Raw genomic sequence first — 27,241 nt, 5'->3', positions numbered from 1 at the left:
TTTAAAATAAGATGGTGATTGGTCATGTTATTAAGATGGCACCCTAAATCCTACATTGAATTTAGGATTGTTTTAATAGACATGTTAATTCAAAATCATTATTAAGCTATCGTGAAACAACAGAAGAGCATGAAATGTAAAACAGCTTGAAAGAGATGTCCCTTCAATCAATTATTACTTTTTGTTTATGCAGTAAATATTTGCCAAGCTAACAGATTAACTGCTAGGGAGAGTAAATGGGAAAAGTTTAGATGTTTCTGTCTTAGATTACGTGGCCATAAATTTTAAACTGAATTCATTGTGACAAAAATATTCCCCTACTCACTATGCTCTGTGGGTGTAGTCATTTCTCTAAGGAAGTAGACAAGATTTCAACAGTTGTGGGCCAGAGTACATTTTTACTGGTTACAATGTTAAATAGCATACTACTACTGAATATGACTCAAATAAGATTATACATAAGGAAAACAGTGTTGAACATAATCTTTTATACTATTCTATTTTACTAGAATTAAATATGAATCACTCAATGTAGTACAGTTATATTCAGAAGCATCATACCTTGTGGCATCCATAGTACAATGGTGTAGGAAACTTATGGTCAGGACCAATTATGCAGTATCCTATTGATGTGGGCTATCTTATTGGATTTAAGACAAAAATCTTGATCAGGGTACATGTGGTCCTCTAGATGTTAAGTATTCAATTTACAAATTTTAGCATCTGACATATTAAAAAGTCACCTCTGAGTTCACATCATTCTCAAGGAGCAACTAGAAGCCCAACTTTCTCATATGCTAAGTCACAACTGATCAAACTTTACAAACCTGTGCCATGCCACTGTATAACCTGGTTTGTCTGTTTAAATTGCTGTCTACCACTTTCCATGACTTTGAAAGTTGCTGGCATGGCATAAAGATAAGAAGAGATGGCTATAACAGAGACCAACTTCTGGTTTTCAGGCTCCTTGTCTGGTTAGATAAACCACAGTGTATAACTGGTTAAGATATCAGGACCCTATCCTAATATTCAGTCCTGTCTCTTTTGTACCCATCCCTGCCCTCTCAATCCCACCCACCAAATAGATTGGTATTATTCAATCTAGATTTTTGCCTTCCCAGTGTCAAATGAGTTTAGAAACTTAAATTCGTATTATCTAATTGGGAGATTGCCTGCATTACTTTTGAATGGGTACCTGAACAAACGGAATCCTTTCACTGCACTTTTACTATGTGCTACACACTATTCCAAGCACTTTACATATATTATCTCAATCCTAACAATATGTCTCTATTTGGCAGTTGAACAAACAAAGTCAAAAACATTATTTGCCCCCAGGGAAATAACGAGGAAGAGATCAGCCAGGATTGGAATCCAAAAAGTCCAACAGCCAAGCAAATCCCTCTTAACAACTAGACCATGCTTCCTGTCATAATTAAAAGGGCATGTTAACCTTTTGAGACTCAAAAGTAGCAACTGAAAAGAAGAAAAAGATAAAACAATGCAAAACAAAAAGCAGCAACTGAAATAAAAATATTTTACAATGTTAGCATTATTCACACTGGCCAAGAGTTAAGAGCAACCTAACCCACTGATCAATGAATAAACAAAATGTGAATTACATATTCCATAAAGTATTATTCAGCCTTATAGAAGAAGGAAATGTTGACACGTCACAACATGGATGAATCTCGAGGACATCATGCCAGGTGAAATAATCGAGTCATGAAAAAAGACAAACCACTGTATGATTCTACTTATTGGAGGTAGTCAAATTCATTGAAAAAAAGAATAGAAGGGTAGTTGCCAAGGCTGTGGGAATGGGAGGAGAATAGGAAATTATTCATGGGTACAGAGTTTCAGTTTTGCAAAATGAACAGTTCTGGAAACTGGCTACACAACAATGTACTTAAGACTACTGGACTGTACACTGAAAAAATGAAGATGGTAAATAATATTACCACAAAAACAAAAAAAGTTGTTTTTTTGTTTTGTTTTGTTTTGTTTTGTTTTTGAGACAAGGTCTCTCTGTCTCCCAGACTAAAGGCTCACTGCGGCCTCGACCTCCTGGGCTCAAGCAATCCTCCTGCCTCAGCTTCCCAAGTAGCTGGAACCACAGGCACACGCCACCATGCCTGGCTAATTTTTTAAATTTTTTGTAGAGATAAGGTCTTACTTTGTTGCCCAGGCTGGTCTTGAACTCCTGGGCTCAAGTGACCCTCCCACCTAGGCCTCCCAAAGTGCTGGGATTACTGGTGTGAGCCATTGTGCCTGGCCCTAGAATGTTTCTTAAATTCATGGGTTTTTTAAATCTCTCAAAGAATTCAGAATTGCTTTTACAACATACGCTAAAATAAAAATTTACAAGATTTAAAAATATATTTACCAGTGTTTTCCAAAGGACAAATTCCATATGAGGTGATTGAGCTTGGGGTCCAAATACCAAGATACTATTTTCACTTTTATCTTTGTAGGACCAAACAAAAATATGAAAAATACCCAGCAATCATCACAACTTATGCCCTTCCCTACATTTTCAGGGAAAGAAATTTACTTCCATTTAAAATTATGTGTCCCTATACATACAGCAAATAATTAATGGCGGTAATCACAGCAAGCAATGCAAGAAAATCACACAAAAAAATTTCCAAATGAATTTTGATATTTTTAAAAATAACAGAGCCATAGTTATTAAAAGAGAAACAGAAAGTTAACAGAAAGGGAAAACAAACCATTTCATAATTCCACAAAGAAATGCCACTGTGGCAACAATGAACATAAGACTAAATGACAGGTCTGACTTAGTTAATTCCTAGGTTTCTGTTGCTCACAGGGTTCTTTCCAAAAACACCTGTTATCCAAACTGCCCATTCAATTTAAATAGCATTTATTATTTTAATGTTTGCCATGTACCAGGGACCACGCTAAGTACAGACTAAAATTAACCTTCCTGTTCAATCAGGAGTTTGCAAGTTCCATACAAATTGGCAGATATAAACCCATGAATTTAAAAAACATTCTAGGGCCAGGCACAGTGGCTCACACCAGTAATCCCAGCACTTTGGGAGGCCTAGGTGGGAGGGTCACTTGAGCTCAGGAGTTCACTAGATAGGTCACATCACTAAAATGTTAGTTTTTTTTTTTTTATTTCTTCTCCTCATGAATATATCACACCAACACAGAAACAATCATAAATAATATATACTTGTGATATGGTTTGGCTGTGTCCCCACTCAAATCTCATATTGAATTGTGGTTCCCATAATCCCACATCATAGGAGAAACCAGGTGGGAGATACTGAATCATGGGGGCAGCTACCTCCATGTTTTTCTCATGTTACTGAGTTCTCATGAGATCTGATGATTTTATAAAGGGCTTTCCCCCACTTCACTCTGTACTTCTTCCTGCCGCCATGTGCAGAAGGACGTGTTTGCTTCCTCTTCTGTCATGATTGTAAGTTTCCTGAGGCCTCCCCAGCCCTGAGAACTGTGAGTCAATTAAATCTCTTTCCTTTATAAATTACCCAGCCTCAGGTATTTCTTCATAACAGCATGAGAACAGACTAATACAGTAAATTGGTACCAAGTAGTGGGGCACTGCTGTAAAGATACCTGAAAATGTGGAGGCCACTTTGGAACTGGGTAACAGGCAGAGGTTGGAACAGTTTGGAGGGCTCTGAAGACAACAGGAAGATGTGGGAAAGTTTGAGACTTCCTAGAGACTTGTTGAATGGCTTTGACCAAAATGCTGATAGTGAAGAAGACAATGAAGTCCAGGCTGAAGTGGTCTCAGATGGAGACGAGGAACCTGTTGGAAACTGGAATAAAGGTGACTCTCACTATGCTTTAGCAACAAGACTGGCAGCATTTTGCCCCTGTCCTAGAGATCTGTGGAACTCTGAGGTTGAAAGAGATGATTTAGGGTATCTGGTGGAAGAAATTGCTAGCCAGCAAAGCATTAAAGTGACTTGGGCACTCTTAAAAGCATTCAGTTTTAGGCATTCACAAAGATATGGTTTGGAATTGGAACTTATGTTTAAAAGGGAAGTGGAACATCAAAGTTCAGAAAATTTGCAGCCTGAGGATACAACAGAAAAGAAAACTCATTTTCTGAAGAGAAATTCAGGTGGGCTGCAGACATTTGAAGTAACGAGGGGCCAAATGCTCATCCCCAAGACAATGGGGAAAATGTCTCCAGGCCATGTCAGAGACCTTCATGGCAGCCTCTCCCATCACAGGCCCAGAGGCCGAGGAGGAAAAAATGGTTTCTTGAGCCAGGCCCAGGGCCTTGTTGCTTTGTGCAATCTCAGGATTTGGTGCCCTGCATCCCAGCTGCTCCAGCCCTAGCCGTGGCTAAAAGGGGCCAGGGTACAGCTAGGGCCATTGCTTCAGAGGGTGCAAGCCCCAAGCCTTGGTGGCTTCCATGTGGTGGTGGGCCTGTGGATGCACAGAAGGCAATAATTAAGGTTTGGGGACCTCCACCTAGATTTCAGAGGATATATGGAAACACCTGGATGTCCAGGCACAAGTCTGTTGCAGGCATGGAACCCTCATGGAGAATCTCTGCTAGGGCAGTGTGTAGGGGAAATGTGGGATTGGAGCTCCCACATGGAGTCCCCATGAGGCACTGCCTAGTGGAGTTCAAGGAGAGGGCTACTGTCCTCCAGACCTCAGAATGATAGATCCACAGACAACTTGCATTCATGCCTGGAAAAGCCACAGGCAGTCAACATCAGCCCACGAAGGAGCTGCCCAAGGCAGTGGGAGCCCACCCCTTGCATCAGTGTGCCCTGGATGTGAGACAGGGAGTCAAAGGTGATTTTGGAGCTTTAAGGTTTAATGGCTGCCCTGCTGGGTTTCGGACTTGCATGAGGCATATACGCCCCTTGTTTTGGCCAATTTCTCCCTTTTGGAACAGGAGCATTTACCAAATACCTATGATACCCCCACTGAATCTTGAAGTAACTAATTTGTTTTTTATTTTACAGGCTCATAGGCGGAAGGGACTTGCCTTATCTCAGGTGAGACTTTGGACTTGGACTTTTGAGTTAAGGCTGGAATGAGTTAAGACTCTGGGGGACTATTGGGAAAGCACGATTGGTTTTGAAATGTGAGAAGGACATGAGATTTGGGAGGGGCCAGGGGTGGAATGATATGGTTTGGCTGTGTCCCCACCCAAATCTCATGTCAAATTGTAATCTCCACATGTCAGGGGAGGGGCCTGGTGGGTGCCATGACTGTAAGTTTCCTGAGGCCTCCCCAGCAACGCAGAACTGTGAGTCAATTAAATTTCTTTTCTTCAAAAATTACCCAGTCTCAGTTCTTTATAGCAATGCGAGAGGAGACTAATACAATTACCTAAAAAGTTGAGCACATCCCCAGAAGGGGCATGGTAATAAATGTTCAGTTCATCATATAACCAGGAGACAGTTATACAATCTACCACAAACAATTCATCTAAAAGATCAATTACCAAGCTTCAAAAAGAAATCAGAGTCCGGACTATTAAACAATATGAAACAGACTTACTCAGTGAAAGGATTAAAATGTCATCTCTAGTTCCACCACTTCATAATCAGTTCATAGTTTTTGTTGTTCATAATGGTAGAAAGTGGTAGGAAAAGTGTCATCTATTTTCTTACATTATACATACCATTGTATACTCATTTTTATATGCTGCACAATATCATAATCTAAATTAATCATCCATGGTTTATGAAGACTGAATTTAAAACTACAGTAGATGGTAATGCTGATAAATACAATAAACAGCTAAAATCCTGTTATCTATAAACATAAGAACCATCGTTCTGAGGGAAACCTTCTACATGGAAATCAGCAGCAGGAAATTGAATAAGGAAACACACACACACACGCATGCACACATGCACATATACACACACACAAATATATGCACATGTACATATACATACACATACACATCAATGGGAGGAATGAGCATTACTGCAGGTCTTGTACAAGAAAATCAGGAGAAAAGTCATTTTGAAACAAAAATCTATTAAAGATTTATTAACAATTACTAGACATCCTCATTTATTTCCCTGGTAAAATGAATGACTATAGACTAGAAAAAGATTCTATATATCCTGCTTATATAGTACACACATATTAAATCCTCAAATTTTAAGTATAATTTAATTATCTTCCCAAAGTTTGAGTTAGGTGGAACTATAAATGCATTTAACTAAAGGATAATTATAAATGATTAAGATCTCATGCCACTCATACAATCAACAAATAATTACTTGGTATCTACCATTCACAGACACCGCATTAGCCACTAGGAATAAAAGACGACTCAACAGTCAGGTTGATAAAAGCCTACTTAAGCCATATGTGTAAATGTGTTATGAAACATTAGTGAAAAGAATATTCTTGGCAGAAAGAAGCTCCACTCATGACCTAATGATTGCACTGTACATTATATATGAGGGAATAATGAAGTGTAAAGCTGGAAAGAAGGGAAGACTTAAACTAAATACCAAGCTAACAAGTGTTTCAGCTTCATTTTGTAAACAAAAAGAGAAGTATTGAAGCTTTAATTTGGGAGCAGGCGCAAATGGGACACCCTGAGGAAAACTAGAAGTAGGTAACACTGAACACTAAGAATACTGCAATAGGCAAGGAAAGAAGAAAGAATTCAAAACTAGAGCTGTGATCACAGGAATTTTGCCTTTCATTTTTCTAGGTAGTACCCCCTTGCCCACATCTAATCACCCCTAAAAATTTCTAAGCTTTTTAGGCAAGTGGTACTTACACAGAAGAAAAGTGTTTTTATTCACTTACAGTAAATTCCTGTTTGACAAAATCTCCAATTGGAATTTCTCATTTGTTGCACCTCCACTCTAAAAGGAGGCAATTAACAAGAAAATATTTACTACACCTTCTAGAGTTAAACAGTTCTTTACAGTAATTGTCTTTCAGAATGAACTAGAAACACTGCTCAATTTCAGGTGGAAAAAAAGAATTCCACATTAGAGTTTAATGCAGAATACTACTACATTAAGTATTCTTGAAGTTGCATGAAATTCAAATGAGAAGTGAAGAAAGGTTTTCTGCATAGTCTCAAATATACTAGAACAATTAATCAAAAGGAACCTGTTCCTAACTTTCTGGATAATCTTCAGGTTTTCTCAATTATCACCTACACTGGCTCCATTTATAAAAATTTTAAAATACAATAAAAATTTTTCATTAATAATCCCCACATATCTCTCCTGAAACCAAGGAGTTAATGATGTAGCACTTCCTCTTATGTATGGCTTTTAAAAGGCCCTAAACTTCTTTTCCATCTTACAGAACCCTTTTCTCCGAATTCTTTGCTATCCTCATGCTATCTTAAGTCCTACTGCAGTAATCACTCTCCCCACAGCAGGCCTATCTCCAACTTACTAGATTCTCTCCCGACTAAACCCTGTTTCTTTTAGTTCAGAAAAGCATGGAGATAGATCTAACTCAGCTCCTTAACCCTGAGATAATTTTATATCTAAGCATTCATTTAAAAAATGTAGTGCAACAAACAAATTAAAAACACGTATTTGTGGAAATCAGCATTTTCTGAGGCAAAAATGAAAGGTCTGTGCTGGGTAGACTTGTATCCTGAGAGTGTTTCTCTGAACCTGTCTCCAAAACCTATAGATTCTAACAACTTCAAGACTTTTCCTTCCGCCTGTGGCATTGTGGGGAAGACATGTTCCTACGGATGGATAGGTGGTTGTAAGCCAAAAACTGCTTTAAGTTAGTCAACATCTTTGCCACAGAAAGCGTATCATCAACAGATGATTCTTCAATGGATTCTATCTGTCCCAGACAAGACAAAGAGTTCAGTCAGACACAGCTGGCTGCTTCTCCACAGCAGAGGTGGGTGAAAAGTGGGTAGAGGTGATGTACTCCTGTACTACTGCTAGGAGGTCTCAGATTTGGCAGCCTATTCCTTGGGAGCGTTCAGGTTCACATTTCAAATTACACAGTAGGGATTGATCCTGTCAATTCTTGCTAACAAGCCTTTGAAGATTTTCTATTGTTCTCCAAACATTTTAAAATCCTTAACATGAACCAAAGGCCTTAAACAAAGAGGTCTCCACCATTTACACTACTCTTTTCCAACACTATCCTCCAACTTCCCCAACTCCTACCATACTTCAGACCTCAGTTAAATGGGTTCCTCCAGTTTTCCCTGACCAACAAGCCCACATAGGTTAGGCAGCCCTGAGAGGCTTTCATAGCACTCCGTACTATTCCTATGGCACATCTACTCTAATTATTTTTATTTCATGTAGTGCTTCACAACTAAACTAAGTTCCAATGAGAGCAATGACTGTCAAATCTACCAGAATCAAACCCAACAGCTAGCTCGTAATCTGATCAACGTTTACTGAATACATTTTGGCCTAGACCTGTGGCTTTAATTACTTGTCCCAGTAACTTAGTTTCTGATCATTAACCTCAGCCAGCACAGCAGAGAGGGGAACACATGTAAAATTACACTGCTGTCAGAAACCTCAACAATTTTTAATTCAGATTATGAAAGACAAACTTCCTTAGTACTCTATTCGTACGTTTTTTAAATGTATTGAGTTCAACTATTTTCATTTCCCTTCCTTCATTCTACAGTTCTTACAAAGCAATAACCTATAGAAAAACAGTCAAGACATGTGCACAGGAAGTACAAAGAAACACAAATGTTAAAGAATTAAAACCAACTACCATTTTCAACCTACTAGAGTGACCAAGACTAAAGTCTGACACCAACTAAAACTGACAAAAGTATGGGTGAGATGACCAAATTTAGATACCTTCAGACACTGGTGGTTAAATCATAAATTAATACAACCTCTCAGAAAAACAACTTGGCAATATCTATCAGAAAACATAAATGCACATACCTTCTTTACCTTGCAAATTTTACTTCTAAGAATTTATCCTATGGATATATTTCTCATAAATGCACAAAGAAATCATTAAGGATATTCATGACAGCATCAAGAAAGAACTGAATAAACCATGGCACATCCATACAATCTACACAATATTCTGCAACTGTTCAAAAATGAAAGCAATTGATGTATTGATATGGAAAAATATCAAAGACATAGTATTAAGTTACACACACACACACACACACACAAACACAGTAAACAATAACTATATCTTTGGGAAAGATTAAGAAGAATCTGGGCGGGGGGGAAGAAGGGGAGTTACCAACAAAGAATTAAGTTACAAAAGAGAAACATATAAATTATACATTAAATCCTTAATCTGAGCCTACATGCTGAAAAAGGCTTCAGCATAGTGCTGGCCTGGTACTCCACCAACTGACTTTGTCCTGTAGGTGCATTTATCCATGGCTTCTCCTGTATCAATGCTTGGTTAAGGAGAACAAAAGAACACCCAGGTCCAAGCAAAGGAACATCTTTTCCATTCTAAAAGGCCAAAGGAAATGCACATTCCTGAGAAATTTTTGTGAAAAAAAAAAAAAAACAATTTTTAAACCTTCGATTTCAGTATATGCAACAAATGAATAATAAAAGTCCTGAGAAGAATAAACTTCATCCTCGACCATTAGACCACTATAAAATACACTGTCAACTGGAACAGTTATGGAAGAATACACACCATACCCATTTATTCACATTACACTTCTAGAATGAAATTGAGACTAAAACTTTTTTGTTTTACAAATAAATTGAAAGAAATAATATTGACTACAATTTTTATGACCTGAGCACTGTTCTAGGTTTATTATGTATCTTATTTAACCTTCAAAACAACCCTACAAGGTAAGTTATCCTCATTTTACCAATGAAACAATTATTAAAGTACAGTTGACCCTTCAACAATGGGGGGTAAAGGGGGCCAACGCCCTGTGCAGTAAAAAACCCATGTATAACTTCTGACTCCCAAAAAACTACTAACAGACTATCACTGAGCAGAAACTTTGCTGATAACACAAATAACACATATTTTTTATGTTATATAAACTATATACTGTATTCTGACACTAAAGTAAGCTAGAGAAAAGAAAATGTTAAGAAAACCATAGAAAGAAAACATTTATTATTAAGTGGCGGTGTTTTCATCAAAAAGGTTTTCTCTTTGTCATTTTAATGTTGAATAGGCTAAGGAGGAAGAGGGGGAAGAAGAGCGGTTGGTCTTGCTGTCTCAGGAACGTCAAAGGCAGAAGGGGTGAAGGAGGTGGAAAGGAAGGCAGACACACTCATGTAACTTTTACTGAAAAAAATTCACATAGAAGTGGACCTGGGCAGTTCAAACCCATATTGTTCAAAGGGAAACTGTAATTAAATGTAAATTATAGTGCAATCAATCAGCGCTCTCAAGCCCCACACTGTGGTCCCTAAAAAACATTTCATTAATAAAAGCAGATCAAAGCCGGACACAGAAGCTCACACCTGTAATCCCAGCATTTTGGGAGGCAGAGGTAGGTGGATCACCAGAGGACAGGAGTTCGAGACCAGCCTGGCCAACGTGGTGAAACCCCATCTCTACTAAAAATACAAAAATTAGCCAGGCATGGTGGTGCACGCCTGTAATCCCAGCTACTCAGGAGGCTGAGGCACAAGAATCACTTGAATCCAGGAGGTGGAGGTTACAGTGAGCCAAGATCACACCACTGCACTCCAGCCTGGACGACAGAGCGAGACTCGGTATCAAAAAATATAAAAAATAAAATAACTAAATAAAAGCAGGTCAAGTCTCACGTCCTCTGGCAAATAAAAGCAGGAAATGCACAAAATGTACCAAGGACATCTTGTCATGCTAGAAAGGATAAAAGTGATTTTAAAAACTGCAATTGTATCCAAAGGACACAAGCAATCTTCCAAGAGGCTGCCACTGACAAAAGGGCATCAAAAATAAAAACAACAGTCTGAAATACAAACATATAAAAATCCATGAGTTCAAAATGATAACTTTAAAAAAAAAAATAGGCCAGGCATGGTGGCTCATGCCTATAATCACAGCACTTTGTGAGGCCAAAGTGGGTGGATCACTTGAGGCCAGGAGAGTTCAAGATGAGCCTGGGCAACATGAAGAAACCCTGTCTCTACTAAAAATACAGAAAGTAGCCAGACATGGTGGTGCATGCCTGTAATCCCAGCTACTCGGGAGGCTAAGGCATGAGAATCACTTGAACCTGGGAGGTGGAGGTTGCAGTGAGCCAAGATCGCACCACTGCACTCCATCCTGGGTGACAAGGCAATACTCTGTCTCAAAAATAAAAATACAAAAATATATATTAAAAAATAGAGGTTGCAAAAAAACTAACTCAATAGACAAAGGCAAAAAATTACCCTGCTTTTCCTAATATGTACTGTATTTCAGAATAACCAAAGGCTGATGAAGGAAAGCTCCTGTAGAACAGGTATTCAAATTCCAGTGTGCCTCGGAATCACCAAGAAAGCTTGTTAAAACAGAGTACTGGTCACTGCTTACATAGTTCCTGTCTGGGGAAGGACTCATGAATTTGCATTTTCAGTAAGTTCTCAGATGATACTGATGCTGGAAGCCTGGGAACAATACTTTTGAGAACCACTGTTAAAGAATTCTAAACAGTAAATGAAGAATTTCTAATTCTTCCAGAAAGACTGAAAGCTCTATCACACCTAATAAATTCAGAACGACTGAAAGAATTAGACATTCGCAACTTTGCAACCCTGATGAAATGATGGGTCTAAGTAACTATTAGTGAATAATGTGACATTATTTGTCTCCTAATGTGATGCAACAGAAATGCACAACTAACAATCAATAAAACATTCCTTGGGAATCACATCCTAAGGGCTGAATTAGCCAAATGAAATGAGACAAATTCTAAAATCCACGTGACACAGACTTCTCAAAAAATAAACTGCATGGGAAAAAAGTGGGGGCACTTAAGAGACCTGTTTATCAAAAGTCATGTGTGGACATTGTTGGATTCTATTTTGAAGACTAACTCTACAGACATTTTTGAGGAAATCTGGGCTACTGAACAGGGACTGGGCTTCAGATAATCAAGAGTCATAGTTAACTTTTTTAGGTGTGATAAGCTTTTATGATTATATTAAAATTTTAATATAGGTCATGATTTTTCTATTATAACAGCAAAACGGAAAACATTTTACACAAAAACAGCTCTGCTCCAACCAAACACCATCGAAAAAATCTTCTGCCACACCCATACCAGCAAAGAATATGGTAAGCCTAGACTTCCACCCTCACAGTACTGTAATGTGGAGCCCAACATCCCTACCAGAGCAGTGTCAGAGAAAGCAAAGTAGGGAACCTGGACTTCCAATCCCACTCAGCAATAAGGAAACACTCCCCACTGGGCTGTATCACAGGAGGCCTAGTGGAACAACAGGACTTTCACCATGGTACAGCAGTAATGGGACCACATACTCCTTCTCCCCTCCCCACGGTGTCAGTGGAGACCTACTGGAAAGCCAGAACTTCTAGTTGCACACAACAGTACCAGAGTACCTCCTTCTCCTGATGGGGCAGTGTCAGAGAAACCCAGTTAAGATCAAGTAAAATCTACCATCTTGGCTAAGCACATTGGCAGATGCCTATAATCTCAACACTATACGGAGGCCAGGGTGGGTGGATTGCTTGAGGTCAGGAGTTCAAAGCCAGCCCGGGGCAACATGGTGAAACCCCATTTTCACACACACACACAAAAAAAACAAAATCAGCCAGGTGTGGTGACACACACCTGTAATCCCAGGTACTCAGGAGGCTGAGGTGGGAGGACTGTTGAGCCTGGGAGGTCAAGGCTGCAGTGAGCCACGATGGTGCCACCGCACTTCAGCCTGGGTGACAGTGAGAGCCCATCTCAAAAAAAACCCTAGAGTCTCATAACATAACCTCCCAAAATCCATGCATCCACTAAAAAAACAAAAATCATCCCATATCAAGAACCAGGAAGATCTGAAACAGAATGGGAAAAAAAACATCAACAGATCCCAACACAAAGTAGAGATGTTAAAATGATCTTACAAAGACTTTAAAGCAGCCACCAAGGCTGGGCAACACAGTGAGACCCCATCTCTACAAAAATAAAAATTAAAAAATTAGACAGGCATGGTGGCTCATACCTGTAGTCCCAGCTACTCAGGAGGCTCGCCTGAGCCCAGAGGTTGGAGGCTACAGTGAGCTACGATCACATCACCATACTCCAGCCTGGGCAACAAAGCAAGACCCTGTCTCGACAGAAAGACGGAAAGACGGAAAGACGGAAAGAAAGAAAGAAAGAAAGAAAGAAAGAAAGAAAGAAAGCAAGCAAGCAAGCAAGCAAGCAAGCAAGCAAGCAAGCAGCCATCATAAAAATCCTTTAACTAGCATATAAAATACGTTGAAAATACAACATAATAAAAATCTGTGGGGCATAGCTAAAGCAGTGCTGAGAGAAATTCTGAACACTAAAGGTACACATGAAAAAAGACAGTCTCAAATCAATAATCTGTAGTAAGTTCCCACCTCAAGAACCTAGAAAAAAAAGAACAAAATTAGCCCAAGCAAGTAAAAGGAATGAAATAATAAAGGTTAGAGCAGAGATCAATGAAAATAAAAACATAAAAATGCAGAAACAATTAAATAAATGAAGCAAAGAACTGGTTATTTGAAAAGATCAATACAACTGAAAAGCCTCTAGCCAGAATGACAAAGAAACAAGAGGGAAGACAAGAATTATCAATATCAGGAATAAAACAGGGTATCACTACAGACCCTACAGGCATCCAAAGGATAAAAAGGAAATACTATGAACAACTCTAGGCATATAAATTTGACAACTTAGATAAAATGGACCACTTCCTCAAATAATACAAGCTACCACAACTCACTCAATATGAAACAGATAATTTGAATAGCCCTGTAACAATTAAGGAAATTGAGTTCACAATCTTAAAATTCCCCAAAAAGAAATCTCGAGGTCCAGATGGTCTCCACCAGAGAATTTTACGAAATGTTTAAAGAATCTTTAAAATTCTACACACTCTCTTCTAGAAGAGGGAACACATCTCAATTCATTTTATGAAGTTAGTGCTATGGTGCTCTGATATCAAAACCAGACACAGAACCCAAAAAAAGGAAAACTACAGACCAACAGCCTTCATTAATACAGATGTACCCATTCCTTTTTTTTTTTTTTTTTTTTTTGAGACAGAGTTTCGCTCTTGTTGCCCAAGCTGGAGTGCAATGGCGCGATCTGGGCTCACCGCAACCTCCACCTCCCAGGTTCAAGCAATTCTCCTGCCTCAGCCTCCCAAGTAGCTAGGATTACAGGCATGCACCACCACACCTGGCTACTTTTGTATTTTTAGTAGAGAAGGGGTTTCTCAATGTTGGTCAGGTTGGTCTCAAACTCCCGACCTCAGGTGATCCACCCATCTCAGCCTCCCAAAGTGCTGGGATTACAGGCGTGAGCCACCGCACCCGGCCAAATGTAAACATTCTTAACAAAATATTAGTAAATAAAATTCAGCAACATATAAAAAGAATTATACAACACAGATAAGTTTAATTTATTCCAGGAATGCAAAGCTAGTTCAAGATTAGAACATCAACGTGATACACCATATTAACAGGCTAGAAAAACTGCATGGTCAAATCAATTAATGCAGAAGAGGCTTCTGACAAAATTCAACAATCATTCATGATAAAATCCCTCAGAAATCAAGAATAGAGAATTTCCTCAACTTGATAAAAAGCACCTAAAAAAAAAAAAAGAAAAAAAAACCTACAGCTAACATTACATCTAATGGAGAAAGATCGAATGTTGATCAGGAACAAGGCAATAACTGTTTATTCTGATCAGTCTTAGTACACATGGTGCTGGAAATTCTAGCAAGTACAATAGGGCAAGAAAAGGAAATAAAATACAAAAAATTGTAAATGAAGAAATAAAACTGTCACTATTTGCAGATGACATAATTATCTGCATAGCAAACCCCAAGGAATTTATGAAAAAAAACATTTACAGCTAATAAGTGTGTTCAGCAAGAGCTGAATTGCGCAGGCTGGAGTGCAGTGACATGATCTCGGCTCACTGCAACCTCCGCCTCCCAGGTTCAAGTGGTTCTCCTGCCTCAGCCTCCCAAGTAGCTGTGATTACAGGCATGCGCCACCACTGCTGGCTAATTTTTGTATTTTTAGTAGAGATGGGGTTCTGCCATGTTGGCTAGGCTGGTCTCAAACTCCTGACCTCAGGTGATCCACCCACCTCGGCCTCCCAAAGTGCTGGGATTACAGGCGTGAGCCACCATGCCCTGCCATGTATTATTTTTACAAGGAAAAAATGCACACACACAAAAATGTACTCAAGGATCAAGATTTAACAAAATTGGCCATTTTTACTGCTTTTAATGTGCACATTAGTAAAACTAATTTCTTTTTTAAACTGTGTGTGGCGTTAAAAATACAGTTGACTTTTGAAAAACACAGGTGTTACAGGCACCAATCCATCACACAATCAAAAACCTGCATATAATTTTTGACACCCCCCAAAAAAAAACTTTTAGGGAGTTGGTGGTCTTGCTGCGTAAGGAAGAAAATTCATGTATACATGGATTCACAAAGGTCAGACCTATGAATGTGACTACTCTAGGTGTCTCATATAAGTAGAATCATACAATTTGTTCTTTTGTGACTAGTTTAATTCACTTAGCATAATGTTTTTGAGGTACATCTGTGTTGTAGCATGGGTTACAATATCCTTTCTTTTTAAGGCTGAATGATTCTGCTGTATGTATACACTACATTATGTTTATTCATTTATCTGTTGTTGGACACTTGGGTTGCTTTCACCTTTTGGCTGTTGTGAATAATGCTGCTGTGGAACATTGGAATTATGGGTGTGCATATATCTGTTTGAGTCCCGGCTTTATTCTTTAGGAGTTTATACTCAGGTGGAATTGCTGAATCATGGTAATAGTATGTTTAAATTTTTTATAAACTGCCATACGGTTTTCTATAGCAGCTGCACCATTTTATATTCTGGCCAGCAATGTGCCAGGGTTCTTACTTGTTTTGACATCCTCACTAACATTTGTTATTTTCTGTTTTTTGATAACAGCCATTCTAATGGATATGAAATGGTATCTGCTTGTGCTTTTGATGTGCATAGAGACAGAAAATAAAAGGGTTGTTGCGGGAGAAGAAAATGGGGATTTAATGTTTAATGGATACAAAGTTTCAGTTTGGGAAAATGGAAGAAAGTTCTGGAGATAATGATGAGTGCTACACAATAACTGAATGTACTTAATGCCACCGAACTGTACAATAAAAAAGGTTGAAATTGTAAATTCTGTTATATATATTTATAAAAAAAAAAAAAACAAAACAGGGTCTCACTCTGTCACCCAGGCTGGAGTACAGTGGCACAGTCATGGCTCACCACAGCCTCAACCTCCTGAGTTAGGGATCCTCCAACCTCCGAGTATGTTGTTCAATGGAAAACTGTGCAATGATTACCAGTACAGTTTGCCTTAATTAATGATTAGGTGCTACTGGTTTTCACCCACCTTTGCTTTTGTATCATCACAATGTGTGTCATATATGGCTTGCAAATCATTAAACTTCTAAGAGATTAATAGCCAGAATATACATAAAAAAAAAAACTCCTACAATTCAACAAAAAACAACTCAATTCAAAACGGACAAACTGCTTGAATAGACATTTATCCAAAAAAGATATGTAGATAGTCAATAAGTACATGAAACTATGCTCACCATTATTAGTCCTTAGGGAGTAGCTGAAACTACAGGCACACGCTACCACAACCAGCTAATTTTTGTATTTTTTTTTTTGTAGAGACAGGGTTTCACCATGTTGCCCAGGCTGGTCTCAAACTCCTGGGCTCAAGCAATCCAACCACCTCAGCTTCCAAAAGTGTTGGGATTACAGGTGTGAGCTACCACACCAGAATTAATTTTTTTCTTTTTTTTTTTTTTTTTTTTTTTTTTACTGCTTTTAATGTGCACATTAGGTAAAACTGATTTTTTTTTAAACTGGGTGTGTGGCATTAAAAGTACAGTTGACTTTTGAATAACACAGGTGTTACAGGCACCAACCCATCACACAATCAAAAACCTGCATTTAATTTTTGACCCTCCGAAAACTTAGGGAGTTGGTGGTCTTGCTGCATAAGGAAGAAAATTCATGTATACATGGACCCACAAAGGTCAGACCTATGTTGTTCAATGGAAAACTGTGCAATGATTACTAGTACAGTTTGCCTTAATTAATGAGGTGCTACTGGTTTTCACCCACCTTTGCTTTTGTATCATCAAGATGTGTGTCAATATAGCAAGTAAGGACAAAAAAGCCTAAGTAGTAGTATGAAAATCATTTTGACCTTTTGGACCCATATAACCCCCTAAAAGGGTCTTGGTGATCCACAGTGGTCTGTTGACCATACTTTAATAGACTACTGCTCTAAAAACGGTTAAGTATGAAAAGGGTGGAATAATATAATAGACTAAAAAGGCTGGAAATTTTTCAGGTCTTTCTCAACCAAGAAAATATAACTGGGGGTTCATTATTTGGCTCAAGATATCAGAAGTTCCTAAATCATACACTAGTTCTAAAAGAAAAAAAACAAATATTCTCTAATACCCCTTCTAATTCTAAAACCTTCAGATTCTACACACTTTTCAACATTCTTTCAGTAACTCATTCAACACATAGTTATTGTGTCTATTGTATGCTAGGTTCTGAGGGAATAAAGAAGTAAGTTCAGTCCTCCAATAATAAGAAATTCAACACATTATTATAGATAAATGCTATAATAACAACAGTTAAAAGTACATGACACCATGGAAAATGTCAAGAGTAGGGAAAATTAGTGAATTTGAAGACAATTAAAATTATTGAGTCTGGCGAGAAGAAAAATCAAGAAAAATGAACACAGCCTAAGGGATCTGCCAATTAACAAATGCATTATGAAGTTACAAAAGGAAAGCAAGAGAGAGGGATGAAGAAATAATACATGATTAACCAATGGCTGAAAACTCCAAAACCTGAAGAAAGATGTGAATCTACAAATCCAAAAAGCTTAACAAACTTCAAGCAAGATAAACTCAAACCCACACTAAGACACATTATAATCAGTCAAAAACAAAGACAACGAGAATCTTGAAAGCAGCAAGAAGGGAGTCTCAGTAAGATTAAAAGCCAATTTCTCATTAGAAACCATGAGACCAGAAAACAGTGAGACAATGTATTTAACATCCTAACAGGAAAAAAAAAAAAAACTGTCAACCACGATTTTATACTTAGCAAAACAATCCTTCAAAACTAAAGGAGAAATTAAGACATTTCAAGCTAAACAAAAGTTGACAGAGTTTGTTACTAGTAAACCTGACCTACAAGAAATCCTAAAGACAGTCCTTCAGGATGAAATTAAAGGATACTAGACAGATAGCAACTGGAAGCCATAAGAAATAATGAACATCAGTAAAGGTAACTCCCTAAGTAAATATAAAAGCCAATATTGTTGTATTTTTAGTTTGTCACCTCTTTTTGTTTCCTATGTGATTTAAAAATCAAATGCATAAAACATAAGTTTATCAAATGGCACACAACATATAAAGATATAATTTGTGATAACATAAAAGGAGGACAGGGCTATAGAGGAACAGAGTTTTTGTATGCTATTGAAGATAAGTTGTATCCTTTTTTTTGGGGGGGGGGGGACGGAATCTTGCCCTGTCACCCAGGCTGGAGTGCAATCGCACGATCTCGGCTCACTGCAACCTCCACCTCCCGAGCTCAAGTGATTCTCCTTCCTCAGCCTCCTGAGTAGCTGGGATTACAGGCATGCAACACCACACCCCGCTAATTTTTTGTATCTTTAGTAGAGACTGTGTCTTACCATGTTGGCCAGGCTGGTCTTGAGCTCCTGACCTCGTGATCCACCTGCCTCGGCCTCCCAAAGTGCTGGGATTACAGGTGTAAGCCACCACACCCAACCTCAATTCAAATTTAAGATGTTAACTGAAATTATAAATTTAAAATTTTACAGTTTAATTTAAAAAAAAAGTTTTAAAGAACCCATCCCAAAAAACAGAACTAGGGATGATCGGTGGGTGAACAATTAATTCTTCCCAGGAGAGACTATAAAAACCTTCAGAGAGGAGTTGTCATGAGAGTCTGGAGACTAGGGGATAGAGGAGAAATAGAGAAAAGAAAAAGTATATAAAAGCACACAGACACATTAAAGTACAAGATACATCATTTACAAAACTGAAATGAATCTCACATACCATAAATTTAACCACTTTAAAGCAAATAATTCAGGGGTTTTTAGTGCATTTGTAAGGTTGTGTAACCACTACCTCCATCTAGTTCCAAAATATTTTCAGCACCTCCAAAGACAAGCCCACACCCATTAAGTACTTATTCCCCATTCCCCTCTTCACTGTAGCCCCCTGAAGCATTATGGATTTATCTATTCTAGGTATTTCATATATTATGGAATTACACAATATGTGACTTTTTGTGTCTGCCTTCTTTTGCTTTGCATGTTTCTGAGGTTGCTCCACACTGTAGAATGTATCAGTACTTCATTCCTTTTTATAGCTGAATATAATATTCCAGCATGTGGATATACCATATGTGTTTATCCATTCATCTGCTGATGAACATGCAGGTTGTTTCAATTGTTTGGTCACTATGAACAGTCCTATTATGAGAATTCTTATAAAGTATTTGTTTGAATATCTGTTTTCAAGTCTCGTTATACCTAGGAGTGAAATTACTGGGTCATATAGTAATTCTATGTTAACATGAGTAAGGAGGACAGCTAGTAGGTGAATGAGATTAGACACAAGGAGATCTGCTGGGAGGCTACTGCAAGAATGTTAGTAAATATGAGAACCTAGGCAGTGGGGTGAAAAAGGAAAAGGGAGATGCTGCCAAAAACAACAACAAAAAAAGCTGAAGGTGAGAAAACTATGAAGGAAGGGGTTGAAACAATCTTGAAGTTCTGAGCATAGGCAACTAGAAGATTAGTAATGCCTTTCACTGAAATAGGAAAGGCAGAGCAACAGGGAAGAGGAATGGGAATGGGGGAAGATGACAAAAAAGGGTTTATGTGCACAATGAGTTTGGGATGTTTAGGAAATGCCATTCAGTGACACTGAGACTGGGGCTACAGAAAAAGATCATCGAATCATCAGCATATTTATGACAGAAAGTAAAAACACCATCTAAAGCATCAAATTATAAACCCACACTAATTGATTTACCAATTGAATGCTAGTAAATCTATGGCCGGGCATGGTGGCTCATGCCTGTAATCCCAGCACCTTGGGAGGCCGAGACAGGCAGATCACTTGAAGTCACGAGTTCAAGACCAACCTGGCCAACATGATGAAACCCCATCTCTACTAAAAATAGAAAAAAATTAGGCAGATGTGGTGGCGGGTGCCTGTAATCCCAGCTACTCGGGAGGCTGAGGCAGGAGAATCACGAACCAGGGAGGCGGAGGTTGCAGTGAGCAGTGGTCACGCCACTGCACTCCAGCCTGGGCAACAGAGTGAGACTCCATCTCAAAATAAATAAGTAAATAAATAAATAAAATGTTAGTAAATCTAGATGAAGTGCTCAGATTACTTTTACTTGGGGATCTCCAAAGAAATAGAACCAATAGCACAGACAGAGACAGAAATATTGGCTGATAATAAGGAATTGGCCATGGGAAATCTGGAGGCTGACAATCTGCAGTTCAGACTGAAAGAGAGCCTGGAGACCCGGGGAGCCAAAGGAGTAGTTCCAGTCTGAAGGCCTTAGAACCAGGACTTCCAATGGCGTAGTTCCAGTCTGAAGGCTGGCAAACTGGAGACTTGGAAGAGCAGCCAATACTTCAGTTTGAGTCCAAAGGCAGGAGAAAAAAAGAAAGAAAAAAGTCCCAGCTCAAAGGCAGTCAGCAGAAGTTCTCCCTTATTCACTGAAGAATCAACCTTTTCGTTCTATTTATGTCTTCAACTGGCTGGATAAGGCATACTTACACTAGGGAGGGCATCTGTTTTTCTCAGTCTGATTTAAATGTTCATCTCATCCAGAAAACACCTCCACACACATATCCAGAAATGGCTGGCTGAATGTCTGGGCATCCTGTTGCCCAGTCAAGTTGACACAGAAAATTAACCATCACAAATGCTGTTCAAGATAATACCTCATGATATTCAACTAAGAAAAATGAATTTTTTGATAGTTTGGCAAAAATATGGTCCTTGACAAAAATGATTTGCTAGATTAAATGTCTAAGGTATTTTTAAACCATACTCTGAAGCAAAATGATGTTCCTTTAACTGGATCAAAGTGTGCCATCACAAAAATCAATTAATACAAACCATTTCCCAACTTAGAGAAAAACTAATTGATGTTTTCAGTTTTAAGTCTTTTTTCATAATGCGACTTAATCCTTCAATACTTCCTTCTATTAGCCTGTATGAGAATCAAGTAAGATACATTTAGCACAAAGTTAGACAATTATTTCAAACTTAAATGTGCATTTCATGATACTCTTTAGTTTTTTTTACAAAGTATCATGAAGTGACACCTGAAAATCACTTAAATACACATTTAAAATAAGATTGCACAGTTCTCAGCCTGACATTTGCCATTATAAAGACATACATTCTCTTTCAGATACCGTAACAAATTAAAGTGGTAATTCCAGAAATATCAAAAAATTTGTTCTTATAAATAAATTGATTCTAGAATTTATATAGAAAAACAAAACAAGAATACACAAGAAAACTCTGAAACAGGGAAGAGTAATTGCTGAAGGGAAAAAAGCATGTCTGAGAGGGTGGATGTCCTATCAGACATGAAAACATAATAAGGAATAACAGTGCTACATGGGTGGACAGATCAATGCAACAGAATGAGAGTGAAAATACACCCAGATACATAGAAAAACAAGGTAGCATATCAAATGGGTAGAGGTAAAAATGAACTTTTCACAAAATTGTGTGATAACCTAATGCCTAGCACTTCTATCAAGGTCTCTTAAACCATCACCTGAAACCATTAAGAAAATACTAGAATATTTACTAACAAACATATATTTATAAATTTTAATAGAAAAATTTTAACAGAAAAAACTGACATCCTAAACGTTCATCAACAGAACAATTATGTAAATTTTGGCACATCCATAAAGTGAAATACAATGCAATCATTTTTTAAAATGAAGCAATGCCATTAAACTGTTAACAGACTGATTCTGTGCAGAGAAATGGTTAAGGAGGGAATAGGAATGGAAAAAACCCATATATTATTCTTTAAAGCCTTTTGGGTTTTTTTGGTTTTTTTTTTTTTTGAGATGGGAGTCTTGCTTTGTCTCCCAGGCTAGAATGCGGTGGCACAATCTCGGCTCACTGCAACCTGCACCTCCCAGGTTCAAGCGATTCTCCCGCCTCAGCCTCCCAAGTAGCTGGGATTACAGGTGCCCGCCACCACACTCAGCTAAATTTTGTATTTTTAGTAGGGACAGAGTTTCACCATGTTGGCTAGGCTGGTCTTGAACTCCTGATCTCAAGTGATATGCCCACCTCGGCCTCCCAAAGTGCTGGGATTACAGGTGTGAGCCACCATGCCCAGCCTTTTTTGCCTTTTAAATTTCATATTATGTGCATATTACCTGCTAAATAAATATTTTTAAAAATACACCTGGAAAATCCAAGCATTCAACATAAGCATGGTAAACCATTTTGTTAAAAAAAAAAAAATTACCAGTTATTACAGATAGAAAGAAGAAAAAGCTATAAAAAGGAGAACAAGATGAACAGGCACCTCAGAACAGCCACGAGTTATGCAAGAGAACCAAAATGACCAAAAAGCTCAGATGACAGCAAGGTGACTAAATAAATAATTCATCATTATAATCCTTTTATTTTTCTTTTTTCTGTATAATCCTCTTAATACATTTTTACAAACAAAAATAAATTAAAAGGTGAGGCACGATGCTGACACCTATAATCCCAGCACGTTGGGAGGCCAAGACAGGAGGATCATCTGAGCCCAGGAGTTCGAGACCAGCCTCAGCAACATAGCTAGACCCTGTTTCTACCAAAAAAAAAAAAAAAAAAAATTCAGCCAGTCATGGTAGCATGCACCTGTGGTCCTAGCTACTCAGGAGGACTGATTGAGCCTGGGAGGTTGGGGCTGCAGCGGGCCTTGATCTGCCACCACACTCCAGCCTGGGCAACAGAGCCAAGCCCTGTCTCTCAAAAAAAAAAAAAAACAAAAAACAAATATATATATATATATATATCACACGCACACACACACACACACACACACACAACCCTTAAGTCACTTATTTTCAGACATAAAACACTAAAAGTTTATCTAGCCCAGGCTCCATGGCTCATGCCGGTAATCCCAGCACTTTGGGAGGCCAAAACGGGAGGATCACTTGAGCCCAGGAGTTTGAGACCAGCCTGGGCAATATGGCAAACATCGTCTCTACAAAAAATACAAAAAAAATTATTAGTCAGGCATGGTGGTGTGCACCTATAGTCCCAGTACTCAGGGGGCTGAAGTGGGAGGATCACTTAAGCCCAGGAGGCAGAGGTTGCTGTGAGTCGAGATCATGCCACTGCACTCTAGCCTGGGTGAGAGAGTAAGACCCTGTCTCAAAAAAAAAATAAAAAATAAAAGTTTATCTAAATGTGTATTATCCTGTCTACCTCCAGAAAGGACTTATGAACAGAAATGTTCTATTTGAAAAGTCAAATAATGCTGTTCTACATAAGACCACATTCAAATGATTACAACAGCTAAAACCTATGTCTATATTCTCAGTACAGCTCCTAGTAAATTCTACATATACTTCAAATCTTAAATCAAAGGATCCTTCCCTGATTCCATAAACTAGGATAGGTTCCCAATTACATTTCTCCTTTGTATTACTGTGCAGTTACTAGTTTAGCAGAGTCCACTTGCCTGGCTGATAACGTAAGCTCCATGAACACAGATGTATGTCCTTTTATCTGCTCAATCATCCTTGTTCACTAAGACAGTAAGGAGGTCAATAAGTATTTCTTGAATAAAGAAAACTAACAGAAGAAACTTCTTGTATTTTTTGTGACAGGGTCTCACTCTGTTGCCCAGGCCAGACTGCACTGGCCAGATCATGGCTCACTGCAACCTCCGTCTCCAGGCTCAAGCAATCCTCCTACCTCAGCCTCCTGGGTAGCTGGAACTATAGTCATGCACCACCACACCCCGTTAATTTTTGTATTTTTAGTAGAGACGGGGTTTTGCCATGTTACCCAGGCTGGTTTCAAACTCCTGGCCTCAAACAATCCACCCACCTCAGCCTCCCAAAGGGCTGGCTGGGATTACACGCATGAGCCACTGCACCCGGCCAGAAAACCAACAGAAGAAACTTCTACTTGTACATTTTGACTGAAAAATTTATTTTATCAAGAAAAAAAGCCTGTAAAATTACAGATTATGTTTATTTAATGTAAGAACTTTTATTTTCATAAGAAATTTAGAGATAATTTGTTGAATCAGCTGTAAAAACATCAAATCAACATCTTTTTTTAAAAAACCTTAATGTCACAGGAAAGAGAACCTAAATAAAATTACGTTATGGGCCAAAGGGAAATTTTATAAATTCAGTTTCTGTTTTTCTGGGGAATTAATATTTTAGAGGGATATGTCTGCTTAAGGCAAAGCAATGTATCCTAGTCTCTTGATCTAATTATCAATATTCAGAAAATAGTCCACTTCTCAGCCAACAGTCTGTGGATCCCAGGGGGTCAAGACACTTTCATGGGGTCAATTAAGTCAGAACTACTTTCACAAGAATGCTCATCTATTATTTGCCTTTTTTCACTCTCATTCTCTCAGAAACGTACAGTGTTGTTTTGCAGAGGTCATGTGATACAGCAAGACTGAATGCAGAAAAAGACATGAGAATTCAGCAGGCTTCTATTAAGACAGATCTTATAAAGATTTGCAAAAATGTAAAATAATCACTCCTTTCCCTGGTATTTTTTAGCAAACATAATTGGTTTTCATTAAAAATGTTATTTATGTTATGATAATTGCATGAGGTAATGGATACTAACTACCCTTATTTGATCATTAGACCAACATACACATCAAAACATCAAACTGTATCCCATAAATACGTACAATGTGTCCATTTGTAATTTTAAAAATCTTTTTTTTTTTTTGAGACACAGTCTGTCGCCCAGGCTTGGAGTAATCTCAGTTCATTGCAACCTCCGCCTCCCGGGTTCAAGTAATTCTTGTGCCTCAGCCTCCCAAGCAGCTGGGATTACAGATGTGCACCACCACGTCCGGCTAATTTTTAAATTTTTAGTGCTGACATGGTTTTGCCAGTTGCCCAGGCTGGTCTCAAACTCCTGACCTCATGTGATCTGCCTGCCTCAGCCTCCCAAAGTGCTGGGATTACAGGCATGCGCCACCATACCCGGCCTTAATTAAAAATTTTTAAAATATTATTTAATATGAATCGATTTAGTATTATAGTTTTAAAACAAATAATTATTAAATAAATTTTTAAGTGTTTTAATTTCCAATGTAGTAACTACCAATAGATATAACCCACATAAACAAAAGATCTAGAATCTTCCATTTTTAAGAGTAAAGAGATCCTCAAACCAGAAAGTAGGAGAAATTCCTGGTCTAGAATAAGAATTTCTTTGGAACAACCAATTTGATTTTTTTCAAAGAATACATTTAAAATAAAAGACAGATGGCACACATAGATGTAAAGGAACTTTATTTACGTAGTAATCAATTGCAATAAATGAACTTTACTTGGATCCTGATTCAAACAAATGGCTTTTAAAAAAGTGAAATGATCACGGAAATAAATACTGGCTCAATATTCGATATCTTAAGAAATTAAGTTTTTTTAGAGGTGTTAAGAAAGACTATAACTATTGAAGCTGCAAGATGACTACATGGGAGTCACCATGTCAGTTTGACAACATTAATCCTCTTAAATATAAGAACTTAGAAGGTGTAAGCATTGTCTACCTACTTTTTCAATTCTAACTCTGAAACAGAAACAAGTAACAGTATCAGACAACATAACAGCCACTGAATTGTCAATTTAAAATAGAATCTCTTCATTTTTAGGATTTATATTGCTATATATTTTTAAAGCAAATGAAAAATGTTCTTTTGGCCAGGTGTGGTGGCTCACGCTTGTAATCCCAGCACTTTGGGAGGCCGAGGCAGGTGGATCACCAGGTCAGGAGATTGAGACCATCCTAACACGGTGAAACCCCATCTCTACTAAAAATACAAAAAAATTAGCCAGGCGTGGTGGCGGGTGCCTATAGTCCCAGCTACTTGGGAGGCTGAGACAGGAGAATGGCATGAACCCGGGAAGGTGGAGGTTGCAGTGAGCTGAGATCGCGCCACTGCACTCCAGCCTGGGCAACAAAGCGAGACTCCGTCTCAAAAAAAAGAAAGAAAAATGTTCTTTCACTTCTCCATTTTTCTAAAACCAAATTAATAAGAACAGCCAAGAATATACAGTACTTATTTTAGCACATCTTACAAATTTAAGCCGTATTAGTGAATACGAATGTTAATTCAACGAATATTTAAAAACTTTCATCAAACGCAGTATGCTGGGGAGCTAAAATTTGAAATAGGGAAAACAACCTGAAGGAGCCCACTATCTATTTCACAACCAATATGTAACCCCCCAACCTATAATACAATATAAAAGGTCTTTTATTAAACGTCACCTTGCAGAGATGATTTCCCTCTAACTAAAGATTTCCTCCTTCAAAGAACTAAACACAAAATTTGTATTTAAAATTTTTTGTTTATTGGTTGCCCTTACCACAAGACTATAAATTCTGAGGGCGGGGATAAACTGTTTTCTCTTTGTTTTCTTTACCATTGTAATACACAATCAATAAACACAGGGTGAGTTAACATACTTTAAGGGGTTGAGGCACTTATAGTTTTGTTAAGACACCAATATAACATAAAAGAGGCTGGTACAAAGGATACAATCACTAGACTAGGGAGGGCAGTGACCTTCACCAACTACAAAGAATTTCCTCCTATCTATCTTGCTTTCTACAGCTCTTATAGAGATCTTTCAGCAAGTATGTGTAGAAAAGAGCCCAAATGTTAGTGTTGGTTTCTAAGTTCAGGTATGTTCATGGTCAATATTTCTACAGAAATGAATATAAACTAATGATG

The 27,241-nt window shown here is 38.1% G+C and overlaps 1 protein-coding gene across 1 annotated transcript in view; it reads right to left on the bottom strand.

The window, feature by feature from the left end:
• RPRD1A (regulation of nuclear pre-mRNA domain containing 1A) overlaps positions 1–27,241 on the bottom strand; it is a 78,451-nt gene that overhangs the window by 45,574 nt on the left and 5,636 nt on the right. The window lies entirely within an intron of this gene.

Source organism: Nomascus leucogenys, chromosome 4, assembly GCF_006542625.1.
Source record: "Nomascus leucogenys isolate Asia chromosome 4, Asia_NLE_v1, whole genome shotgun sequence".
Taxonomy (NCBI): domain Eukaryota; kingdom Metazoa; phylum Chordata; class Mammalia; order Primates; family Hylobatidae; genus Nomascus; species Nomascus leucogenys.
The sequence above is the reverse complement of the archived record's forward strand: the minus strand, read 5'-3'. Positions and strand labels throughout refer to the sequence as shown.